The sequence below is a fragment of the Ahaetulla prasina genome, unplaced genomic scaffold (assembly GCF_028640845.1).
Source record: "Ahaetulla prasina isolate Xishuangbanna unplaced genomic scaffold, ASM2864084v1 Contig610, whole genome shotgun sequence".
Taxonomy (NCBI): Eukaryota; Metazoa; Chordata; class Lepidosauria; order Squamata; family Colubridae; genus Ahaetulla; species Ahaetulla prasina.
Genome location: NW_026682410.1, coordinates 1 through 6100, shown reverse-complemented (window position 1 = coordinate 6100; position 6100 = coordinate 1). Strand labels below are relative to the sequence as shown.

General features: G+C 41.0%; 3 non-coding genes across 3 annotated transcripts; 2 read left to right on the top strand and 1 right to left on the bottom strand.

Annotated features, from left to right (window-relative positions):
- Positions 1–4358: 4358 nt before the first annotated feature.
- Positions 4359–4448, bottom strand: TRNAY-GUA (transfer RNA tyrosine (anticodon GUA)). The gene is given in 2 exon segments: positions 4359–4394; positions 4412–4448. It is a non-coding gene; the product is annotated as a tRNA-Tyr (tRNA).
- A 242-nt stretch (positions 4449–4690) lies between these two features.
- TRNAR-ACG (transfer RNA arginine (anticodon ACG)) lies at positions 4691–4763 on the top strand. The gene has a single exon. It is a non-coding gene; the product is annotated as a tRNA-Arg (tRNA).
- A 669-nt stretch (positions 4764–5432) lies between these two features.
- Positions 5433–5521, top strand: TRNAY-GUA (transfer RNA tyrosine (anticodon GUA)). Its single transcript is given in 2 exon segments — positions 5433–5469; positions 5486–5521. It is a non-coding gene; the product is annotated as a tRNA-Tyr (tRNA).
- Positions 5522–6100: the final 579 nt, after the last annotated feature.

Genomic DNA, 6100 nt, shown 5'->3' with positions numbered 1-6100 from the left:
ACCTCCGCATCGCCTGGCCACTTCCACCATCCGCGCCAGCTGCCTGTTGGGAGGAGGTTGCAGAGTCTGAAGGTTTGTCTGCATTGGGGCAGGAAGCCTCCGATTCCGACGTCCCCAACTGCGGGTCAGGCAACACTAAAAGATGCCTATCGGTCTTTACCACGTGCAGCTGTAGGACACTCTGATCATTGCATGATTCACCTTGTACCTGCTTACAGGCAAAGACTTAAAGCCATAAAACCAATAATTAAATCAGTGAAAACCTGGACGGAGGAATCAGAATTAAAGCTGCAGGCATGTTTTGACTGCACTGATTGGAATATTTTTAAATATACCTCTGCAGACCTGGATGAACTCACAGATACTGTAACATCATATGTCAGCTTCTGTGAAGACCTATGTGTACCTACAAGGAACTTGCGAATACACAGTAATAACAAACCTTGGTTTACACCTAAACTTAAGCAGCTACGACATTCCAAAGAGGAAGCCTACAGAAAAGGTGATAAAATGCTGTACAATCAGGCCAGAAATGCACTAACAAGGGAGATAAGAGCAGCAAAAAGAAGCTACTCTGAAAAGCTAAAGAATCAATTTTCAGCAAATGAACCAGCAAACATGTGGAAAACTCTTAAAAATATCACCGGCTATGGCAAACCTCCTTCCCAGGCTGAAGGTAATCAACAACTGGCAGATGACCTGAATGAGTTTTACTGCAGGTTTGAAAGGAAACTACAGCCACCTATCTCCACAACCCCATCTCAGACACACCAACAACAGCCAAGCCTCCTACAACTGACCCCATTTCATTGGGTTCACAACCCCTAGTGATCACAGAAAAGGAAGTGCAGGACCTATTTCACAGACAAAAGCCAGGAAAAGCTCCAGGCCCAGACAAGATAACTCCTTTTTGCTTAAAAGTCTGTGCTGACCAATTGGCCCCATCTTCACCCATATTTTCAATAAATCACTAGAGATGTGCTATGTTCCTTCTTGCTTCAAACGCCTACCATCATCCCAGTGCCAAGAAGCCCACCATCAAGGAACTGAATGACTACAGACCAGTTGCTCTAACATCTGTAGTCATGAAAACCTTTGAAAGGCTAGTGCTTTCCTACCTGAAAACCATCACGGATCCGCTTTTAGACCCTTGCAATTTGCATACCGAGCAAATAGATCAACAGATGATGCTGTTAATATGGCTCTGCACTACATCCTACAACATCTTGAGTCTCCAAAGACCTATGCAAGGGTCCTTTTGTAGACTTTACTTCAGCATTCAATACCATCATTCCAGACATTCTTCTAACTAAGCTAAACCAGCTACAGGTACCGGAAGAGACTTGTAAGTGGATCACAAGCTTCCTAACAAACAGGAAGCAGCAGGTGAAGCTAAGCAAGATCACATCAAATACCTGTAATTAGCACAGGGCCCCCAAGGCTGTGTGCTCTCCCACTTCTCTCTCTCTGTATACCAATGACTGCATCTCCAATGATCCATTTGTTAAGCTACTGAAGTTCGCAGATGACACAACAGTGATTGGTCTCATTCGAGACAATGACGAATCCGCATATAGACGAGAGGTCGAACGACTAGCCTTGTGGTGCAACCAAAACAATCTGGAACTGAACACACTCAAAACCGTAGAAATGGTGGTAGACTTTAGGAAAACCCTTCCATACTTCCACCTCTCACAATACTTGACAACACAGTATCAACAGTAGAAACCTTCAAATTTCTGGGTTCTATCATATCGCAAGATCTCAAATGGACAGCTAACATCAAAACATCATTAAAAAGGACAACAAAGAATGTTCTTTCTGCGCCAACTCAGTAAGCTCAAACTGCCCAAGGAGCTGCTGATCCAGTTCTACAGAGGAATTATTGAGTCTGTCATTTGCACCTCTATAACTGTCTGGTTCGGTTCTGCAACCCAACAAGAAAAACACAGACTTCAGAGGATAATTAGAACTGCAGAAAAATAATTGCTACCAACTTGCCTTCCATTGAGGACCTGTATACTGCACGAATCAAGAAGAGGGCCGTGAAAATATTTGCAGATCCCTCGATCCTGGACATAAACTGTTTCAACTCCTACCTCAAAACGACGCTATAGAGCACTGCACACCAGAACAACTAGACACAAGAACAGTTTTTCCAAGGCCATCACTCTGCTAAACAAATAATTCCCTCAACACTGTCAGACTATTTACTGAATCTGCACTACTATTAATCGTTTCATAGTTCCCATCACCAATCTCTTTCTACTTATGACTGTATGACTATAACTTGTTGCTGGCAATCCTTATGATTTATATTGATATATTGATCATCAATTGTGTTGTAAATGTTGTACCTTGATGAACGTATCTTTTCTTTTATGTACACTGAGAGCATATGCACCAAGACAAATTCCTTGCGTGTCCAATCACACTTGGCCAATAAATTCTATTCTATTCTATTCTATTCTATTCTTCAAAAGAGTGGCCTTTGTCTTTTAAATGCAGATGGACTGCTAAATCTAGTCCTGATGGGTTTGTTCTCCTGTGTTGTTCCCAGAGGTGGTATTCAGCCAGTTTCGACCGGTTTGGGCAAACTGGTAGTAGCAACTTGCGGGGGTGCAGTCTGGTCCTATTTCACTGTGTTTCTGACACCCCACGCATGCATGGAGGCGTGCATGAGCAAATTGCCATGTTGTTTGACATTGCATGTATGTGTGAATGGCGCATGCGAGTGAATTGCCGTGTTTTGTGGCACCACGTGAATGTGTGGATGGCATGTGCTCACATTTCTGTTGCTGGGTGAACCGGTTGCTACAGTATGTGAAGCCCACCCCTGGTTGTACCATATGTTTATGAAGTGATAATTTTGTTTCCTTAATGTACAGATCTGCACATGGTTCACCGCATTTTCAGAGCTGAAGAAGCTTCTTGGATGCGAAGTGAAATGTCTTCAAAGAAAAACTAGAAAGTCCAGTTGCCTCTTGAAAAAAGCACCTTTGGGCAACCATGACCTGGATGACTGAGAATCTCCATATACATTTTTGTCCTTAGCTATTTTTTCCCCAACAAATAAAAAAGACCAGTGCTGGAAATATGGGGGATATTGGGTACCAAATCAGAGCCATATGTAAACCTACATTTGTCCTGAATTGCTTGATAAAAGCACTGGCCACAAGCCTTTACAAAGCAACCTGGTTAAATTAAATTCAGGTAATCCTTGCTTATCGACACTTGTTCAATGACCACTCAAAGCTACCACAGTGCTGAAAAATGAGACTTAGAACTGGTCTTTTAAATTGTGGCTGTTGCAGTGTCCCTGCAGTCATGATTGTGATTCAGGTGCTTGGCAACTAGTGCTTATTTATGACAGTTGCAGCATCCTAGTCACGTCATCATCTTTTGTGATCTTCACTGCCAGCTTCCGAATAAGCAAAGTCAACGTGGAAGCTGGTAAGAGGTTGCAAATTACAATTATGTGACATTGCACTTAATGATCATGGGTGATTTGCTTAATGACAGCAGCTGGAATGAACAAACTGACATAAGTGGGGCTTGGTCATGTGGCATTTCACTCTACAACCATGCCGGTTATCCATATAATTTCTGACCCCAGTTGCAGTTGGTAAGTGAAGACTATCTGTACAAGAATGTCTTTAATGTATCTGATTATTATCAGATAAACGCTATCTCTCTGGCCCCCATTAAGTAATGTGTGTGAGAGAGAGTAATAGCACCTTTTATTCTAAGACAAATGTTAAGCTTTTGTTAAGAGGGACTATAAGCTGAAGAAAAACAATAAGGTTTCCTGTTAACTCTGTTACTCTGAAGAGGTGTGTGTCTGTGTGTTTAACTGAGGAGTGATGCACGTAAGTATTTGTAGTATATGAATATCCCTGTATGATCCCAGTTCTACTCCAAAGCTCACCATAGCAATTAAAGTAACAAACTCAACCGACAGACTAATTTCTCCCCATCTATATATGTTTCATTCCATTTTTATTACTTTTTTACACTTTAGACATTTTTTTACGTTTATGATTAAAGCAACAGTGGGGAATGAAGGCTGCAATATATTTTTGATTGACCAGGTAAAGTATTAACATACTGCAATATGTTAGAGAGTTTCGGATTAAATGTTTAGAAAAGGCATCCTTTTATTTTCCTTGTTTCTCTGTATCTGACAGTTCTTTATTAATCCAGCTGGGTGGCAGATATGAAGATTTATTTCACATGAAATGATTTCTTATTGTCTTCATCCATTAAAACGTATAAAATTTAAACTGGTTTCAAAACTTATTTTGCAATAGGTATATGCCACCAATAATAACATTGCACAGGAAAGGAAAAAAAAACCCTCCTTCGAGCCGGAATCGAACCAGCGACCTAAGGATAACTATTATCAATTCACCTACAGTCCTCCGCTCTACCAGCTGAGCTATCGAAGGAACAGCAAGGCTGTTTCGAAAGAGATATATAAGCTGCCAAAATAGAGTGGACTTTAACTATTTCCACATCGCTGTAACCGCGTTTGCAGAAAATAAATAGCGCACTAAAGCATTCCTGAACCAATTTTTACAACAATCAGTGTAACTGGATATGTGGAAGACACTCAAATGGAATCTAAAAGCTCACTGAACCAATACATTTTTATTATTTTAGATTTCTTCAAGAAACAATTTCTCACGGAGGGCCAGTGGCGCAATGGATAACGCGTCTGACTACGGATCAGAAGATTGTAGGTTCGACTCCTGCCTGGCTCGGAAAGTTTTATTTTGCAAATGACAGGAGCCCTTTAACGTTAATGTATATATATTAAACAATGTCCATGAAATTGCTTTTCCCCCCCAAACGCTCGAATCTAGTTCAGAACAAACTTAACAGATCATTAGTCACACAGTGTACTGGGTCTACATTTTTCTCTTTCCAGGAGTCGACACCTAAATTACTTTATTTTACATGTACAAACGGCAGAGCTCAAATCAGATTGTTTTCCATTGCAATCGCATAAAATGAATTATAATTTTCTGTTTTAGGTTTAGAGACTTTAGCTGTTAATTGTTTTGAAAAGACCCTGAAACAGATAAGAAACATTCGACACGCAAGCCAGCCAATTTCTCTTTCAGCTGATATAGAATCTTTGATTCTAGCGGATTTATCTCCTTTAAAAATGTGTATTAAAAATACGCTTCGCTTTCTCTTTATCAGTCCCACAGTCCGGGGCCCTCCGCGCTTTCCTAGCTGTCTCCTGACACGCTCTCCCATTTTGGAGTTGCAGAAACACGAAACCAGTGATTTCCACCAAAGAAGCCAGAACGTTTTCGAAGCATGCGATCTTCAGCGCCACCTTGCGATCTAACCCGTCTCTCTCATGTTAACAAACTCTACTCACGGCTCTTTACACTCAGTAGCAAAAAACCTTGTAATGTATCCCTTCGATAGCTCAGCTGGTAGAGCGGAGGACTGTAGAGTTACTCATGCTGAAATCCTTAGGTCGCTGGTTCGATTCCGGCTCGAAGGAGGCTTTTTATTCTAGAATTCGTTCTTTGTCACTGCTTCTGAAGTTGTCATTCGTGATTTTGAGAGGAAACAAAAATTTAAGACCTTGTTTTGGATTTGCTGATGATTTCGGTGGGCGTCCGGAATAAATAAGTCACTTTTGCTACCATTACTTTAATAAAGCGAAACTAAGCTGACTGTCAAACGGAGTTTCATTTGAGAAAGAGCTTCTCGGGAAAACAGCGAACTGCTAAATTTATAGCAGTAGCATAGTGCGGTACTACGCAGAACTCACAAACTTGGATGTATGTGTGTGTGTGCGCGTGTGAATTAAAGCCCAACTGAAATAATAAACAAGCTGAATCTAACTTCAATAAAGCAATTTCAGATTTAGTTCTTCTTTCCACCCTTTCTCCGCTGGCTGCTGTCTGCATGATTCTTCATATTTCTTAGGGGTGACGGCAATAATCTGTTAAGCAGCCCCTACACACTGTCATGCAGAAGAGTTCGTTATTGTGACACAAATCTGCTTAAACCAGTGCAGTTTAAAGCTGTGTTCATTGCAAAGCAAACAAAAAAATCCTTGGTGGGAAGAGACTTA